The 18,329-nt window shown below is 40.0% G+C and overlaps 1 long non-coding RNA gene across 2 annotated transcripts; it reads right to left on the bottom strand.

Annotated features, from left to right (window-relative positions):
- Positions 1-3,167: 3,167 nt before the first annotated feature.
- On the bottom strand, positions 3,168-7,798 carry LOC142601664 (uncharacterized). Of its 2 annotated transcripts, XR_012835207.1 has the most exons (4): positions 7,759-7,781; positions 6,900-7,047; positions 3,599-3,721; positions 3,168-3,528 (listed from the first exon to the last, which is right to left on the bottom strand). It is a non-coding gene; the product is annotated as an uncharacterized LOC142601664 (long non-coding RNA). The 2 variants fall into 2 exon arrangements; XR_012835206.1 differs by having other exon boundaries at positions 6,900-7,798.
- Between the last annotated feature and the right edge of the window lie 10,531 nt (positions 7,799-18,329).

Raw genomic sequence — 18,329 nt, 5'->3', positions numbered from 1 at the left:
ACACGACTGTGTCTCATGCATTCATGAGGCTTTTTGACACCACAGCCGCTTTTGTTACGAGCTGGATGGCGGCTCTGCCCTCCTCTCAGCTGCCATATGGTGCAGTGGAAAGGGGCTTTCAAAGGCAGAGCGGGACTGGGCGACTGAGGCCGGGAGAAGAAAGAAATCGAACTGCAGCAGATGAAATTGATTTATTTTCAGAGCAAAAGGGGCAAGACTACGACTGGTGGAGAGAGGGGGGGATGCCTTGGAATATAAACCCATCTCCAGAGCAGGCGAGCAGGCTGTTGGGATGACAGCCGTGCTGTGCTTGTTCTCCTAGGCGCAGCGCTTGAAAATAAGCATACGCATTGTTGTGCTCTCAGTAATGCTGTCTGAGGGAGAGTTTACAGCCCCGATGCCTCAGCACCGGACCTCAGCAACTTCATTTTGGCTTGCAATTTTATATTTTTTGGAGAACAAAATCTCTCTGCCCTACCTTGTGTGCGTAACAGGTAACAAGGTCATTACCTTGTTTTACCAAGGTGACCTACTCTATTAAAAGAGAGTAGTAAAACCAAGTCAGATTTAGTTCTTGTTGTTTCTCATGCCTTATATTTCATTCCGCTTCAGAAGGAAGCCTGTTTCACATCTGCCTGCAGTCAGTTTGACTTCCAGATTTGGTGGCAAAATATTTCAACTTGAAAAAAAAAAAAAAGGAAAATTATATGTATGGGTCTTAGTTAAGAGAGTTTCTTATGGAGATTAATTAAATTTTGTGGCAAATTGAACTTTAATCCTGATGTCAATATGGATCAGAAAAATATGTCGAAGGACAAACTTCTCAACTCCATTTAGGAAAAATTCTGATAAAACTGGTTGAAATCGCAATTCTTATCCCCAGAAAAATTATTAAATCGGTGTAACTATTTTCATACCTCTGTGGGACTGAACTAAAGTATGCAGAATGCATAGGAAGAGAATCAGCAATATTACTTAGAAATTTGAAACTTTTTGTTTTAAATTCATTTAGTGGTGTTTTGTGTCCCCTGAACTGCTTCAAGAGACTTATGGGAATCATAATTCAAGAGACACGTCAGAGGCCTGAGGAGATGGAAGATACGGACCATTTCCACAGGAAGAGAGGATACATGGACAGAAAAAGCAAAGAGAGGGATATGGTACAAGTTTGAAAAATCATGATTGGCGTGGTAGCTAGGGAATCACTGTTCACTATTTCTTAATGAAAAGACTGGAAGACACCCAATACCAATTTAAAATAAAAGTTTTGAAACAAATCAAGGAAGTCAGACTATGCATAGCTAAATTGAAGCTCTCATTGCTGCAAAAAGTTCTGAAGGCTGAAAGCATAGATGGATTTAAATGGATTGAAATATTCATTTGAAGAAGCATAAAGTTGATATTACAGTGCTTTGGATGCGATCTGTAGCTCAGGAAGTCCTAGAAATGGCACATTGTTGGGAGCTGGGACAATATGTCAGAAGAAGCAATTAATTTCTAATTTTCTTGTATCTTTTTACCTCTTCTACTGACCACTGTAAAACACAGATGTATACTAAATGAACGTTTTATCTGCCTCAGTGTAATTATTATTTGTTCTTACAAAATATCGCTTCCAGTAAGCTGGGCTCTCTCCTTACTCCATTTACCCTGTCAGGTACCATTCATACTTCTGTAGTTCACTTTTGAGGTTTAACTGGAAGGAAGATATTGAAGTATTTGGGAGCTATATCAGACAAGGAAAGCTAGCTCATAGGAGAATACTCCAGTCCACTTCCCATGAGACAGCACGGGAAGATCAAGTGGCTACTGAAAGAAGTTGAACTGTCTCAAAACAAAATATACTTTTCTGAAAAAGCAACTGCTTGGCTTGGATTTGACCCGAGATGATTTTTATAACAAACAAATTAGTTTTGAATCAAAATATTACAGACTTTGTTATGGGAAAAACCTCTTGCATAGAGATTGGATTTTCCACTTCCCCAAATGTGCTGGTTAGGTTAGTTTAGCGATTGTTGTAAATGGCTTTCTCTAGGAGCACAAAACAGTAACCAGGGTTACTGATCATCTAAAGATGATTCTCACCCCCCTCTTCTGAAACAGCATTCCATATGTCTGGCTTGTTTCAACCTGGAGGTGGATCTTCCTTGTCAAGGTTTAGGACCATATGGTAGAACTGACAAAGGAAGAACGTGGTCAAAGGAAGAATAGGAGGCAGAGCCCTCAGAAAACCCAGAAGCAGCAGAGAGGGCACTAGAGCAAAGCCGGATGACTGTGAGGGACAAGGGCTTCTGCTGTCAATCCTCGCTTGATAAAAAGCTGCTGTCCCCACAGGTATATTTCTGTGCCCTTAGCTAATGCTGTTGCTCTGGGAGCTGAAGTGACCACCACCCTGTGGTTTCCATTTCTCCCAGAAGAGAATCAAGTCCCTTTCACGTACAGACAGCACGTGTTGCATAGGGTCTAATTGCAATGTTCTTCCCTGTTTGAGGGATGAACAAAAAGCAAGGGACTCGCTGAAGTGTTCGTGGTTGGTGTTGGTGGGATCTTGCCATGCTAGCAGTGCCTGGTGAGGCACAGTCCCAGCTGTCCACCCTCTCATGCATCCCTCTCTGAGCATCCTCAGCCTGCAGCAGCACATGAAAGGAAGCTCACTTTTAAAATGTCCCACGCTGCACAGCAGAGGTGTTGGGACAGATCACAGAGGTCCACCGAGACCCTGTAGTACTTGGTGGAGTGAAACAGGCTTGTCCTTTCACCCTGTGCACTGATCAGAGGAGATGGAGAAATGCCAGTCTGAATTCCCTTGGCTTGGCTTCAGCAATGCCTTTGAGTAAGAGTCAGCAAAGCTTCTTTCGAGTTAATGATTGTGCTACACGCAGTCCTCATGGAGAACATGTGCAAGGGATCATGTTCCGCTTTTATGTGTATGTCAGCCCTTGAGAAAAATAGAATGAGATGAATAAAACCACTTCATCAAGATTATTTCTGAGAATTTTCCACCGAGTCATCCAAGTTTCATATCCTTCAGAATTTATATAGTTGTGTTTTGCCGTCTGCAAATAAATACATATGCAAATGAATGAAGGAAAGGAAAATAGTATTTTTGTGAGTTGGTGGTGGTCACAAAAGAACTATTGTGTTACTTGTTTGTTGTTGCATTTTTTCTCTTTATTTTGCCACGCTAGGAATAATTCACATTGTCGAGTTAAAAGACACCACAATTACTAATCACTTTAAAAAATGCTGCTGCTTTTTGAAAAGAGAAAAGCAGAATTTGAGCTAGATTTTGACCCTGCATTACAAATCAGTATCAGTCACTAGCATATTTATTCAGTATTCTCTAGCTATTTTTACAGTAGGAAGAGAGAGACAAATTTACATAAAAGAACAGATAGGTAAGTAATAATTTTTTTTTCTTTTTTCCATATTTTTTTTTTATTATTGTGGCTGTTGCTATTCATATTTACACTTAAGAAAGGAAGAAATCCTCTGCTGGGCCAGACCAGTGGCCCATCTGTCTCAGGACTATTTCTTAGAAGTGCTGTAGGGAAGGACACGTGAGCCTGCGCGCTTCCATCAGCCCAGTCCCCTCGACTCCTTGGCATCCAGAACCGTGGTACTGGCTGTTCAGGGCTAGGCAGGAACGTACCCCCTTTTAGTCCGTTTGATGATGACCTGTTGACCGTGAGTTTGTCTAATCCTTAACCTGCTGATACCTCTAGGCAGGAAATTGGAAATACAGATGAAGAAACTACCAATGTGGAAGACTGCATTCTTCTTATGTTTAAATCAAAGCTTTACAATGTAAAGGGAAGCATTCAGTAAAACCTACCATTTAAACAATTTTAAAATGTTCTGTAGAATCACAGAGTTTGACCAAATAGCTCTTGACTCACACATAAGATCTAAACTGACTGTAGTGTAATTTGTCATATTCATATTGACAGGTTTACAATTTATTTTAAAATATAACAGCAATAGCTATGAGTTTAATGCACTCAAGAATGCTAAGTATGATAAAGCAATCTTAAAACTAAGATAAGTTCATAAGTTTAATTGAAGAGAGTCAAAGTACTTAGCACCTTGCTATATTCTAAGTAAACTGTTTCTGCAGTATCATATGGTCAACAACTTTGACTCGCAAGTGAAATGTTTGTAACAAGGTCAAGCAAGTTATTTAACAATCTGCTTTTCATAGGGACTCGGTATACATTAGAAGCATGAAAACAAATTTAAATTCCTTTTAACAGATGTCTTGGTTTCTGATAGTTACTCTCCCAATATTATATTTGGGCTACCTGGTAAAATGTCCTTATTCTTAAAGGTAGAGAAGGAACTAGATACTCAGTGCTTCAAAGGTAGGTAAAACATGTTAATGCAAAACACCCCCTCCCCTCCCCCCCCCCCCCCCCCCCCCCCCCCCCCCCCCCCCCTTTTCAGCAGCCCCCACAGTATTTCCAGGATGACTTACTTGTGAATCCCTATTACAAACCAATGGTAATTGTATTGCGTGTGCGTAGTTTTGCCCTGTTGTTCAGAAAGGGTGCTAATGCATCAAAGATAGCTTTCTTCGGGTACCGCAGCTACAGAGAGTCCCTGAGGCCATGGGATCTGAACTAATGTTTATCACTGCATAAGGATATGACATCCATCTTAATTTTCACTGAATACAGAGTTTTGGAAAATCATTCGACAGGACATTAGACAAGAACTGCTCTACTCGGGCATCTCGGTTCATGATTCTGGGTAGCACAGAAGTGCCAAAATGCATCGGTTTTCAGTTGCTGTTGTTCATGTATGGTTTTGACAATGAAGGCATTATTATATCAGATTCATTCAAGTATCATAATTAGGTGCCTCATCACTTTACAAAAATTATGTCCTATCAATAACTGTAATGACAGTAAGATTTTATATGGGATAGCTATAGAAAGATATGTGTATTTGATGTTTAAACATAATCTGATACATTTACAGCCTGTGGTAATTATTGTGGCGCTTTTTTTCAGGGGAAGCAACTGACGGTGCTCGTTGTACCCTGGCTGTCCTGCAGCCTACAGGTAGGTCCTTGCTATCGATTGACCACCGAGACTGTTCTCGAGCCTTGCCTAGCATAAGGGGATTTTTGGAGGAAGGTTTCTCATTGACTATACTGACAGGAAATTGTGACTCAGAAAGGGCTGGGCAACTACCAGTTTATCAGAGAAACCTTTGAAAGCTATGACTAATGGTACTGAAAACTTACATTTAGAGACACATATGTGAGAAAGTTGCAAGTTGGTTTTATATTGCATGGAAGATTTTATGGAGCACTTCACGTTGCACCTATTACTACATGTTGTCATCTTCATTTTAGCAGCATTAAATCTGCAAGACTGCAGTAAATAGCTCAGATACAGTCTAACTAAATGAATACAGTAAATTCCTGGGAGAGCAATATGCCAGGAGCTGACACTAGCTAATCATATGGTTTTCAGGGAAACATCTTTTTTATTTTCTACCCAAAATTTCCAATAGCAACATGTAGGCAACTTACAGGTATAGCTGGAAATAGCACTGTTAAGAAATTATTGCTTGTAAAGGCTGAGTAGAACTTTACTTTCCAATTAAAACAATTTGGTTTAATTTTAAATATAATTAATGTGTTAGTAATGAAAATAGATCAATAGAATGTAAGCTGAGTCTTTAAAAGAATCTTAGGAATGTTTTCAGCCCATGTAGGAAAGAAAACATTCTTATGTAAAAGTTGTTCTTTTATACCAGAACTGAGTAATGTAGATTATACTTGGTATTGAAGCAGAAGAAATCAGTAGAAATCATGGTGCTCAAAAATGGTTTAACATTCAGGGAGTAAGACATTCTTAAAAATATTTATTTGTTTTTTTAAAGACACTATTTCGAGCTGGCATCGAGGTGGGACAGTTCTACACAATCACTTTCAAACATATTTCACATCATATGAAGGAAGCAGAAGGATATGGGCGCTGCACCTCTTCTGCACACAAATTCCTGTGAATCAAAGCCCTGACTGATGCTCTTTGTGGAGATTAGCCTTCAACAATCTGAGTAAGTTCAAAAGCTTGATACCTCGTTCCGTCTTCTTTTTCATTTTGTTCCTGTGTTTGTATGTTATCTCACATCTACCTGTAATTGCAAGGACTATCTTTTTCTACTACTATATTCTTTTTATATATTCTATATTCTGTAGAGGTTTAAATTCTAGGAGCTAGAAATGGGAACATAAAAGAAGCATATGGATACTAAGAATATCTGTTTTGACTTGTAGCATCAAAATCTTTTCAAGCAATTCAACAGTGGCGAGCCCACAACATTATGAAATATGTGTCATATATGTACATGATGATCTTAAAAGTCTTTTCCAAGCAAAATGATTCCATGATTCTGTATATGTACATACACTATTTCTGTAGTGGGCAACTTCAGAAGGTTTATGTGCTATCAATATCTTAGAAGTTGTATCTGCCATTAAAATGTCAACCAAGTCACGACGGTCAAGATTTTCCTAGATTGTTGTTAAGTTCTCAAATCCTGATTAGAAATGGATACGCAGGAAGCTAGTTAATTTTTAAAAGCTCTGAAGAGTTGCTGATTTTTACTGATTTCAGTATGATACGAGCATCCATAGACATTTACGTTTCCAGAGATAACAGCACTCTAGGAAAAGCTGTGTCCTTTGTACCCTGTAAAGGAAGGAAATTGGGAGCTGTGCTTCCCAGGCCGTTTCCTTCACTGGAAACTTAGAGTTTTCAGCATCTTTTGCTGAAAAGCAGCCTCTTACTTAAGTTTATTTGCTTAAGTTACAAAATTTTGTTATGTACAAAATTCCATAACCATTGTAGTGTGGCAGTTAATTAAAAAAAGATCTTATTCCTTACATCTGGAAGTGTCCAACGCTTTTACCCACAGAATTCTTCAAGGAAACTGGTACTGGTTATGTCCATGGTATTGCACATGCTGGGATACACGGTATCCTGATCTGTGTGGGTTGGGAAGGAAAAAAAGAAGTCTGGGCTCCTTTTCATGCTTAATGCCCAGTAAACTAGTTAGTTTATTATATAATTACTTTGTGTCCAGTTTCATTAGTCATTCTGCTCTCTGCATCATATATCATTGATTTCTCATAAGCTAGAAGTGTACTTTGCTCAGCAGCCAAAGGTTTGCTGCTAAGGATTTTTAACTTTCTGCCAGATGGTTTCTGCTAGATTCTGAAAAAGAAAACCCTACATACAGGTTTAACCTTAGACACAAGTCCTCTCTTTTTATCCCCAAGTTAAGTGCAGGTCAATGGCATACTTTTCTGCAGTCTTGACAGATGCAGTAGGTGATTCCTTAAACAAACAAAAACCTAAGCAGAGGCAATATTTGCACAGATAGCTATCAAGTCAAACAAAATAAGCCCCCATTTCATTACTGAACACGGCGCAATAAGCACATTCAGCCTCTGAACAGAAACACATTTCTTCTGGCATTTACGCCCTAGAACATATTGAAGGATCCCCATGGCCAAATAAAGTAAGTTGAAAAACTGTGTGTAATGAGAAGCAGGATATTATCCTGTTCGTCACTTTTATGGGGTCACATGCCTTCTAATGCTAAAGCTGGATCATATAGCACTTTAGTCACACAATAAGTAAGTAAACACTGAATCGCCCCTCTTCCTGTCCCTGCTCCTTCCTCCCTGACCCTCAGAGGAACTGTGGAAAGATTGAAAGAAAGGGAAAAAAGACGACTTACATTTGCTAGGGTTTAGCTTCTGGCAAGAGACATTATAAGGAATTCATTTCCTGGCACATAATTTACATGTCCAGTCCTCCCTCCCACTCTTTTTTTTTTTTTCTCCCACCCTTCCCCCCTATTCTCCCTCCAAGCTGTCTCCTCACTCTGCAGCGTTCGCCGCAGCTTCCTGCCTTATGTTTGCTTTCTATTTTCATATCCATGGGAAAGGAATCTGCTCTAGCACAAGGCTGCTATGCTGCCTGTGCCTGTGCCGCCTGCCACTGCCACCTTTAGCTTAGGCCACAGGTATTTAGACTTCATTAAGTGACAGTAAAGCATCGAGCAAATGACAGTCATTAAATTTTAGCAGAGTCAGCTGGAGAAATTTCATCTTCTCTTTGAGGGTTTTGCTTTCTGCTAGCAAGCTCCAGACAAAATAAAATATTTTTTTAATTTTAAATATTTAATCTAAATCCTGTTTTAGGGTTTTATTTTGGGGAAAAGACAGTCATGTCCCTCTTGCTCATTAAAGGCCTCTCTGTTGTGTATCTTTGATGCTGCTTTGGGCAGCTCTGCTACTTTGATCCTCTTAGAAATAGGCTCATTACAACATCCACCTCACAGGGTAACACTTCAAAGAGCTTTGCGAAGGACAAAGGGAGGAATTTAGAAACAGAGCCAAGTGGCTCTCAAGTATCTTGACTAAATTAACTTTGTATTAAGAGTTACTGGCCCAGTTGCAATTTTGAGAGGAGGAAAGAAAGACGTAAGTCTGCGTGCTTCTTTCATGCATTTTATATCAAATTAATAAACGCACTTGAAATCTAGGATTCTCTGCCATGACTTCTGCTAAGCTAAGCAGATGCCACAGTTGTCACATCAAACTTATACTTGCTTTGGAGTTGTTAAAAAGGTGGATTGACATTACTACTCAATTAATATTGTCAGAATGATAGAGCCAACCAACATTAATCAACCAGTGAGATTAACAAAGGAAACAAGCAGTTCCCAAAATCATTATCTCCAGAAATAGCAGTAACCATGTACATTTTCAACACTCAAATCTATCGTAGCTGTAATGATCAGTATTATTGGTCATTCTCCAAGCTAATTTAATTACTTCTGACATGTTTGACTTAGGACTTCAGTTCGGAAGTCATTACCATTACAATATGTGTCACAGTGCTAGGTGCTGTACAAATACAAGCCGTGGAAGCGGCCCTGGCCCGGAGAAGCTACAATGCCAGCTAGAGAGCTCAGCCCGACACCCCGAGTGCCCCGGGCGTGCTGCCTAACGGGGGCGGGCAAAGCCGCCCAGCCCTCGTGCGTGACTATGAGCTCTGCCCTCAGCTCGTATTGCCGTAATCCCTGCCGCAAGAAGGGATTTTTTTTCTTTTGAAGTATCAGGTGACCCTAGTTTAAGTAGTAATGATTCTTGACATAAACCTTTTGCACGTGCTGTGAGTCAAATGTAGGTGTCATGCATTACTCTGACCACTGGAAGAGCCTTTGGAAACGTGTATTTGTCTCTCTCAAAGACAGCACAAGGACAAGACAAGTTGGCTTGAAAGTTCCAATTTTATTATTTATTCTATTTATTCTGCCTTTTGAACACCTTCACCAGAAGGTTTTCTGAACAAATCAGAGCATTAGTTGTCTGAGGTCCAGTAACATAATCTAATCCCGGCAATATTTAGGTAGGCTTGAGTGATTCTTAGTTCAGAAAATTCCCCTTCAACTAGCAGGTGTTTTATAGCACCTAGTATTACAATGGAAGTTGTGCCTTCTACTGTGAAAGTATAGTAAGTGTGGAATAAACAGAGAAAGACCACCAGAAAACCTGCACCTCTCAGGTGCCAGGATGGGGGGGTGCAGATGGCTGCCATTCATTGGGCCTAGGCTACTTCATCATGTGATTTATTGCTCCACAAGAACTGTCATAGTCCCTTGCCAACACATACTTCTACTCTGTCGTCCTAGCAATCCTTAAAATGTAGTTATGTGTCTCCTTGAACCATTAATTTCCTTCTTGCAGGAAGTTATCAGTGAATTTAACCAATGAGCAGTGAATTTAACCAATGAGCAATGAATTTACTGGGGGGGGGAGAAAAGAGATAGAGCTGTGTAAACTTTTGCTAATACATAAAATTTCTTTCAAAATGAAGAAAATGAGAGTTTATATCCATTTGGTCTACCCACATGTATTTCTTTGTGAAGTGTGAATTCAGTGCTGATGTAATTTCAAATTCTTCATCAGTCTGGTTCAACAGGATTCCCAGGATTTCCAGTCTGGTAAAGGAAAACAGAGAATGAAAACAGGACTTGGATTGAGGTAGAACATTGGGGGACCAACAATAAAGCTATTCATTGGCTTATTCATTCCACTTATTGAGGAATCTACTTCCCAGCCACTGCAGCCCATATCAGCCTACCCAACTGAAAGATACAGTAATCAATCAACTGCTTCAATTTTGTGAACAATTTGTTCTCTGCTGATCAACGTGTTAATCTGGAGATTAAGCATCACTGTCATTTCACTGTTCATATGTCCTATAGCTACAGCATTCTCCCCAGCAGCAGCTCTCACTCTCTGGTTCCCATCTTCCAAGTTATCATTTAAATCTTTAATCTGAGATTCTGAAGAAAATATTGATACGCTGTACATTTTGTTTGTAACTTGCATTGCAAATTGCACCTAACTCTGTTAGCACTTCTTTCATGTTTTCTGCTAGTCTTACTGTCCAGTATTTGATATTCTATCCTCAGACAATTTATTGGAAGTAATATCAGATAGCCGTATGTGTAGCTGCATTACATTTCTTATATTCTTCTTGTGGTAGTTAAAGTAATCACATAGTTATTGCTCTACTGAGATGTCTGGTCTTAGAAGAAAATTCTGGGACATATGTAATCAGTCTGCTCTTTAAATTTTGTCTGTGAAACCCAAATACACTTTGCAAGTATTGTTGATTCTATTAAATTCTGCTCAGCCCTGATTATTTTGAGGAGTGTAGCTTTTTTCCCCACCCAGTGCAGTCAGTAGATGTACCACTTGTTTACTCCTCATTACTTCAAAGTACATCATTCTCTTGGAACAGTTTGGACCTCTCCTCTGGACCAGAGGCAGAAGTTTTGAGTTCATTTCTTCCCAGTATGGCTTATATGTGTGCTTTAGCTCTCCTTAGGCTGGAATGATAGCTCACCCTAAAGTTCTCCTTGTCCATTTTACGACTCCAGTGATGAAATAAAAGTTCTTTCCAGCATCATCTGATTTAACAATTGGGACAACATCCAATCACTAAAACATCATTAGCTTAGTAAGAGACAGGGAGAAACACTACCCATTTCATCAATGAGAGAGCTACTTTAGAGGGCTGTGAGTCGGTCTGCACTGATGGGCTGCCCAGCCTACCTGGAGATTACTCTAGGGTGGAGTTAGAGAGTTGCCGCTGTTTTCAGTTAATGTTCTGTCCTGGACATACCTCAACACGATACTTGAAAGTTCTTTTGTATTTTACTCTCTAATGCAAACCAGGTTAAAATCAGCCTTGTTTCTGATCAAGCACAGCCTTCCATTCAGAAGGTGGCTTAACCTTTACACTTCAGCGACAAGTCTGGAGAATCTGCCTGGCATAGGCAGAACCCGTACTGTAGGTTAGGAATGTAAGAGCACAGGCTCCTAAGTGCGGTGTAACCTACTTATGCTTATATATGCATGCAGCTTAGGTCCTTGCATGTTGAGTAAATGGGAAAAAATTGATGTGCCCATGTTAGTCATGCTTTGGACATCGGTAACTGCCATGACTGGAAGAAAAGGCATCCGTTTAAAGAAATTAACCTTCCTTCTTCAAACAGCAGAAATGTCTGCTGCGTGGACTCGGATCGAGCCTTCCCTTCAGGAGAATTGTCTTCAGGAGAACAGTTCCCTGTTCCTGGCGTACTTCATCTCTGAAGGAATTTCCCAAAGCAAAGACCAGGCTATAATGCAATTTCTTAAAACTTTCCCACTTTTATTCTGTCACTGGCCAGAGAGATTACGGGGCACTGACAGCAAGTCTCAACAGCAATATTTTCTCCACCAGTATATCACTGACAGAGCCAAACGGCCCAAGCAGTGACAGAGCCCTTTCATAACTGCAGCTATTCCTCACTATTTCATTCACATGTCTATTGGCATGGGCATGCTGTCAACATTGTGGTTTTGATATAGCGGGGCCCTAACACAGTGATCGTTATGACCTTCTTTTATGTAGAAAGGTATTCCTCTCCCTGGCTGCCTAAGCAAAGCTAGAAAGCTTGAGATATTCTTCTACTCTTGAACTGACCTTTGTCATTTCTGTCTCTAAATCTGTGGTGTATCTTTTCACAAGAAACTCAGAAGTGTTTGGACTTAATATTTGCTGACAGCTTCCCTTGAGGAAATAAACTTTTGTAACTAAACCAGGGAACTACAGGCCTGTCAGTCTGCCCTCAGTGCCAGGGAATGTTATAGAGCAGATCGTCTTGAGAACCATCATGCGGCACGTACAGGACAACCAGGTGATCAGGCCCAGGCAGCATGGGTTTATGAAAGGCAGGTTCTGCTTGACTAACTTGATCTCCTTCTATGACATCTGCTTATTGGATGAGGGAAAGGCTGCGAATGTTGTCTACCTGGACTTTAGCAAAGCCTTTGGCACCGTTTCCCACAGCATTCTCCTGGAGAAACTGGCTGCTCGTGGCTTGGATGGGCGTATGGTTCTCTGGGTAAAAAACTGGCTGGATGGCCGGGCCCAAAGAGATGTGGGGAATGGAGTTAAATCCAGTTGGTGGCCCTAATCTATATTTCAGCTTCCTTTTAAGATCTGTTTCAGGCATAGCCTCATGGAGAAATAGACTGAGTTCTACAAAGTTGTTAGCATACCCAAAAGAACATCCTTGCCCGGTATATGAGGAAACCCAACTTTTACTGATTGTGTTAGTCAGCTCGTAATGTTCAAAAGCTATCTGCCATGTCCAAGCAAATGAGATTTTCCTTGGAAATATTAGGACTTGCGTTTCACTACCTATTCTGTTCTCCTGCTTCTCTATCTGTTTCACTGTCAACTGAAGAAGATCCTGTTAGGACAAATCATACTCTGTTTCAAAATCTGCTTACTAGAAAGCTGTGTTTAGTGCTTGTACAATTTTATTCTATCATATTTTGAGCAATGTAGCAGCCTCTGTAACAGATTCAAAAGCAGCCAGTAGTGGCTTATGTTGCGTTATTAACAGATCCCCTGATTTGCTGGGAATCTTAATCACACACGAGTTTTTGAAAAAGTATGCTATTTGCAGCTGCTGTCCTTTGGACAACTTTTCTTCCCCTTCAGTCCCTCTTCTGCCCTATTCTTCTTCCCCTTCAGTCCCTATTCTTCAGCCATAGCTGCTTTAATTGTTAAGCACCCTTACCAGCACTCTGAGTGTGTCTAATTCATCATGCAGTGTCCTGGAATGTCACCCTTCTACAACATATAAATATATTTCTATTTTTAAGACAATTTATGACTTCCATATAAGGAGAAATCAATTCCTGACACATTTCTCAAAATTGTGACATACCTCTGGAAGACTGTTGCCTAACTACACTTTTAAGTTCATAGTAAGTTTCTTTCTCAAAATCTTAGGTTTATCAACTTCTGCAATTTTCAAAAGCTCAAAGGACTTCATAACAATAGGAATATGTTCATGAACTTGGACTGCTTTCTCATGGGAATGTAGTTTATCTAGTTGTTTAGTTTCTGAGGAAAAAACTCCACTTGCTTTTATCAGGGAAGCTAAGAAATGAGAGGCAACTGTAAAAGACAAATAATGGAAAGAGCTGACAAAGTGGGACTGGAGGGAAAGGAATGTGCTAGGCTTTTGTCTGTCTTCAGTGACAGTCCTCATTTTACCCCAAAACTACTACTCATGTTTTCAGGGACAACTACATTCCCTTGTTTTCTTTATGGCAGAAATAAAACCCAGTGATCTGAGTTCTTTTGCAAGAAAAAGATGAAAAAGTACTTTTTTTTTTTCTTTAAGAAAATGTCATTCTAAAGGCCTCTATATAAATAGATACTACAAACAACCTAATATTTCTTGCACTGTGTGCAGGCTAGTTTCTAAATGGACTAGACGATCATTGTAGGTCCCTTCCAACTGAACTATTCTTATGTTAAACTATCTTGAGAGTTGATACCATACAACAGTACCTAGGCGCTTGTGTTTGCTGTGGACTTCTGTAGCAGCAGCAGATAGATTCATTTCCAGTCCATACCTTTTATAGGTTTCCATTGTGGAAAGACTTTTTTGCTTGTCTTAATTGCACACGCTTAATACAAAAAGGTTCTATTTTAAATACAACTTGTAATTTTTGGGAAAAAAACACCTCCAGATTTTAACACTTCTTAGTTTAAGAAGAACCGTATTGAAGTATTTATTTTTACTGACAACAAAGTCAAAATTAATCCTTTGGCAGGATGACAGATTCCAGCTGCAAATGTGTTCTGAAAACTCTGAATGGCTTTCTCAAAGGTATTTACTGAAATTATCAATCGTATTTCCTAATCTATGGATCATTTGAACATTTAAGGCAAATGAACCCAGAGAGATAAGTAAAAACAGAATTTCAAAATTATATCTGCAACATGACCTTATCAAGATTATATATACAGAGTGAATGAATTGTACTTAACTGGCTATTTTCTCAATACAGAGAAGCATCTCGTGAATGATGTAAAATGTGTGTAAATACAGAATTCTCTAGTAATTAAAAATTATTTGTTGTCTATGAATTCTTGATTTTTTTAATTTTTTTTTGTGTGTGTTCATGCAGCTTGGGGCAGGCAGCGAGTTATTAACCTGCTAAGGTACATGAAATGGGATAGCTTACATCATCTGGGGTTACTGTGCTATTTGCACGGTCATTAAGGAATGGATGAGATAGTCGAGCTTGACGAGTCGGTACCCTCTGTGGCTGGTCCTGCTGCCGCCTGTAAGACCTCCAGGTTCCTCTGACTACGATGGGGTCAACAGAGCAATCACTGTGCCAGGCACTAGACAAAAAGTCAGACAGCTTCTTTCTGCAAGATGAAAAATGAGATGGCAGAGTTCAGTGATTAAGGCAGTGGTCAAAGAGATTAATGCGACCAAACTGAGACACTAAACTGACCAGACATAATTCACAAACTAGTATTGCTCCAGAGAACATGACAAAGTGCTCTGGCCCAGGGAGATCTATTTTTGATGTACTGGCATCCGAACAAGAAAACTGGAATTAATAGTCACATAATTTGTTTCCCACTCCCACCCCTCTTAAATTATTGGACAGGGCTCATGGGAGAGCACAGAGGCTTAATGCCAGGGCTGATGAAAACTGACCCATTTCAGTTTGCATGTGACCGGCAAGATGAATTTTAGTGAAACTGTGGCAAAAAGCCTTATGTTTCCACCGATGAATGCTCCACAATTGATCTCTCGAAGACAGCAGATGGGAAACAGAGCGAAGCTTTTATAATACAGCGGAACAGAGGGGAACATTTACAAACCAAATAAATAAAAAAGATGAAAGCATACCAAAGAGCACCTTTATAAATGTGGGTAACAAAGGGCTACGAACTCAGCTATCAAAATGAAGCTTTCTTTTTCTGTCTTTTTGCAACGACCAGGATTGTTATCAGCCATACAGCAAACGGCACCTCACTAAATGCAAAGCAAATTCATGCCGGATCTACACATGGACCGCGAGTATATCGGTAGAACGAGACATAAGATATTTTTTTTTTTTATCAATTTAATGAAAGTGTGAGGTAAATACTTCCCACTGGGTTTGAGGTATTGATACATTCCTTTTTCTAACGTTCTGTGGAAACTAAATTGATCTCATCCGTGTTAAAATTGTGATTTGGATCTGTCTCTGAGCAATGTGTGCATAGCCTTCTTCTAGCAGCTTCAGTCTCAAAACTGTATAATTATTATTGCTGAAAGTTGGGCACAAGCTAATAATGCTCTGCCTCCACAATTTCTGGACTGAAACTGTTGCTGAGGAAACAGATATATCTTTTTCTATCTGCATAAATCTGATACAAAATAATTATATCAGGGTTTACATCAGCTTAGCTACATTGGTTCATAATTTAAATCAATGTGATGTGTTGGAAGTGGTCCTAGGTTTCAGCAGCAAAGGTTTCGAACAATGCTTGCTCGTGGCCGTGGAGCAGCAGCCTAGGTATGGAAGGCCCCTATACTTATAAGTGACCATTGTGAATTAAACTTGAGTGAAAACAACTGAAAAATGCTCTCCATAATTTGCTAAGTCTCCTTTGCACAAGGATAATAGTATTTTTCTGAAGTGGTACCAAGTTACTCCTGTACTGTTTGTATTGTTTGTTGCCAGCCAACAAATCGTTTGTTGCCCTTTTTTTTTTTTTTTTTTTTTTTTCCACCTAAAAAGCAGGTTTTTAATGGCCATTTCTGCCTGGAATTACTTGTCCTGTAGATGAAATGGTGTCTTCTTTCTCTCCTTAGCAGGTACAGCTGCAAACACTGTTCACCAACTGAACTAAAGTATTTTCCAGGTACGTAGATGGTACGAGCTGGCAATTTGCAGGCATTAGCGGCCAATACCTGAAGTGGTTTCTCAGAGTCAGTTGTGAAATAATTTGCTGGCAAGCGACTTCTCCGCAGGTATATCTGTCTATAGGATATTTTCTTTCTGGCAGACCTGTCTGTTCTGCCCACCGCGTGTAGCTGCGCTCGTGAGAAACAGCATTAACGCTCCATTTCTCAGCAGTTCGAAGGTGGGCTCAGCCCTGCGCTAACCACGGCCGCACAGCTCGCACGCTGAACTCGGCCTGTCTTAAAGCCCAGCCAGACGGTGCTCACGTGGGCCTGCAAAACTCTACATAGGAGTTAACCTTCATTATGTCAAAGGGGCCTTTGAATATTCATTTCTTTTCAGAAATAATGGTTCTGAAAGTTCCCAGCATTGGCTATACGGGTAACATTTTGCTCCCGCTAGTCTCACCTATAAGATGAAGGTCAGGATGGAGCGGATGAGTTGATTGTAGCACAATGTAACGTCTACTGGCCTATTTTTACCCTCAGAAGGAGCTAGAACCCTCTATTTGCATTTTACATTCATTTATGCCTATTTGCTAAGTAATTCTTTTCTTCTTCATCTTTCTATACCCTGACACCTTAATCTTGCTGACATCTTACAATAGTTAATGAGAAACAGTTCCCTGTCGTTTCGTTGCTCGCTTTCCCTCTCTTAACACTAAGTCATCGGATGATAGTTTACTTTGCAAGACTTGAAAATGTTGTGTTGTACTTCTCTTTTGAAGAATACATATACATTAACAGGGCTGAAACCCAGAGCGATAATGACAGCCTTATAAACATGATTACTAGCTGAGACGCAAGTACAGACACTCTCTTGAATATATCATCCAGGTATTATTATCAGCTCCAGACCTGAAAGCAATTTCCATATTTTATAGACAAAAACATGACACGTACCTCTAGCAGAAGCACAACTGATCTAATATCTTTGGAAACACAATACTTCTAAATAACACTGTTTCAGGGATATCTATAAACTCTCTGTCATGAGGGTATTTCACTAGTTCCAGTTCCTTTAAAGTCCATCATCTACTTAAGACATGCAAATACTTTTAACAAGCAAGATCTCTGGCTCTCAAGAGACAAGGTGTTCTGAGAAAACAATCAACCAAGCCCTGCTAAGCTAGTGCTCAAGACCTAATGTAATTAACATTGAAAGAAAAATGAAACCAACAAGGGGCTGAATTTGTTCTTAAGATATTTTCAGAAATCTGGATAAGAAAATGCAGGTGGCTGGATAAACTACAAACTACTGCTTATGCTTTTAATGTGAAAGAAAGAATTATCAAAGTGGGCAGGGTGCGCTCACGGCACTCTCAGTAGATGCAGTTGTGCAGGTCTCTTCCTCGATTTCTCTGCGTATGCTGAAATCACGATAGAAGTATTAGGAGAATTACTGAGCCAGTCACTGCTGAGCTGAAAAGATATTACTTGTACACCAGGTACATCTTGTCTTTTCATGCCAGGTTAACTGCTCTATGACTGAAATAAAGAATGCTTTGTTAAAAGAAATCCTAACTCTACACGGGTCAGGGGAACTGCTCTTTTTATTTGAGCATTGAAGACTGTTGGCTTATGCTAGCGTGCCATATACAAGAAAGATCACCTGCTCCTTCCAGATAGGAATAATGCCCAGTGATGCCTGTTCTTCTGGGGTAACGTCCAGGTTGTGAATTCAACAGCGTCTCCACGCATACAGCTTTTTAGGTCCTGTTGAAACTTTGACTGCAGTGTGCCAAGTCTACATCTTTGTAATACCGGCAGCTATGCCAAATGGTAAATCTGTCCAGAGTCTGGGTCTGCACCAGTGAGACACCTCCTTGATCTCCTTCTGGTCTCACAGCCTGCTAAAAGTAAACCAGACTAGTCAAAATTGCTTTAGATGGTTGCTTCCCAGGTTTGGGTGGGAAGTGTAATATTCTAATTCATTCTTTTTCAGAAATCGATGGGAAGGGCTTTCCTGGTAT

Source organism: Balearica regulorum, chromosome 4, assembly GCF_011004875.1.
Source record: "Balearica regulorum gibbericeps isolate bBalReg1 chromosome 4, bBalReg1.pri, whole genome shotgun sequence".
In the NCBI taxonomy this organism is placed as follows: domain Eukaryota; kingdom Metazoa; phylum Chordata; class Aves; order Gruiformes; family Gruidae; genus Balearica; species Balearica regulorum.
Note: the sequence above shows the minus strand (reverse complement) of the source record. Positions and strands in the feature narration are given on the sequence as shown.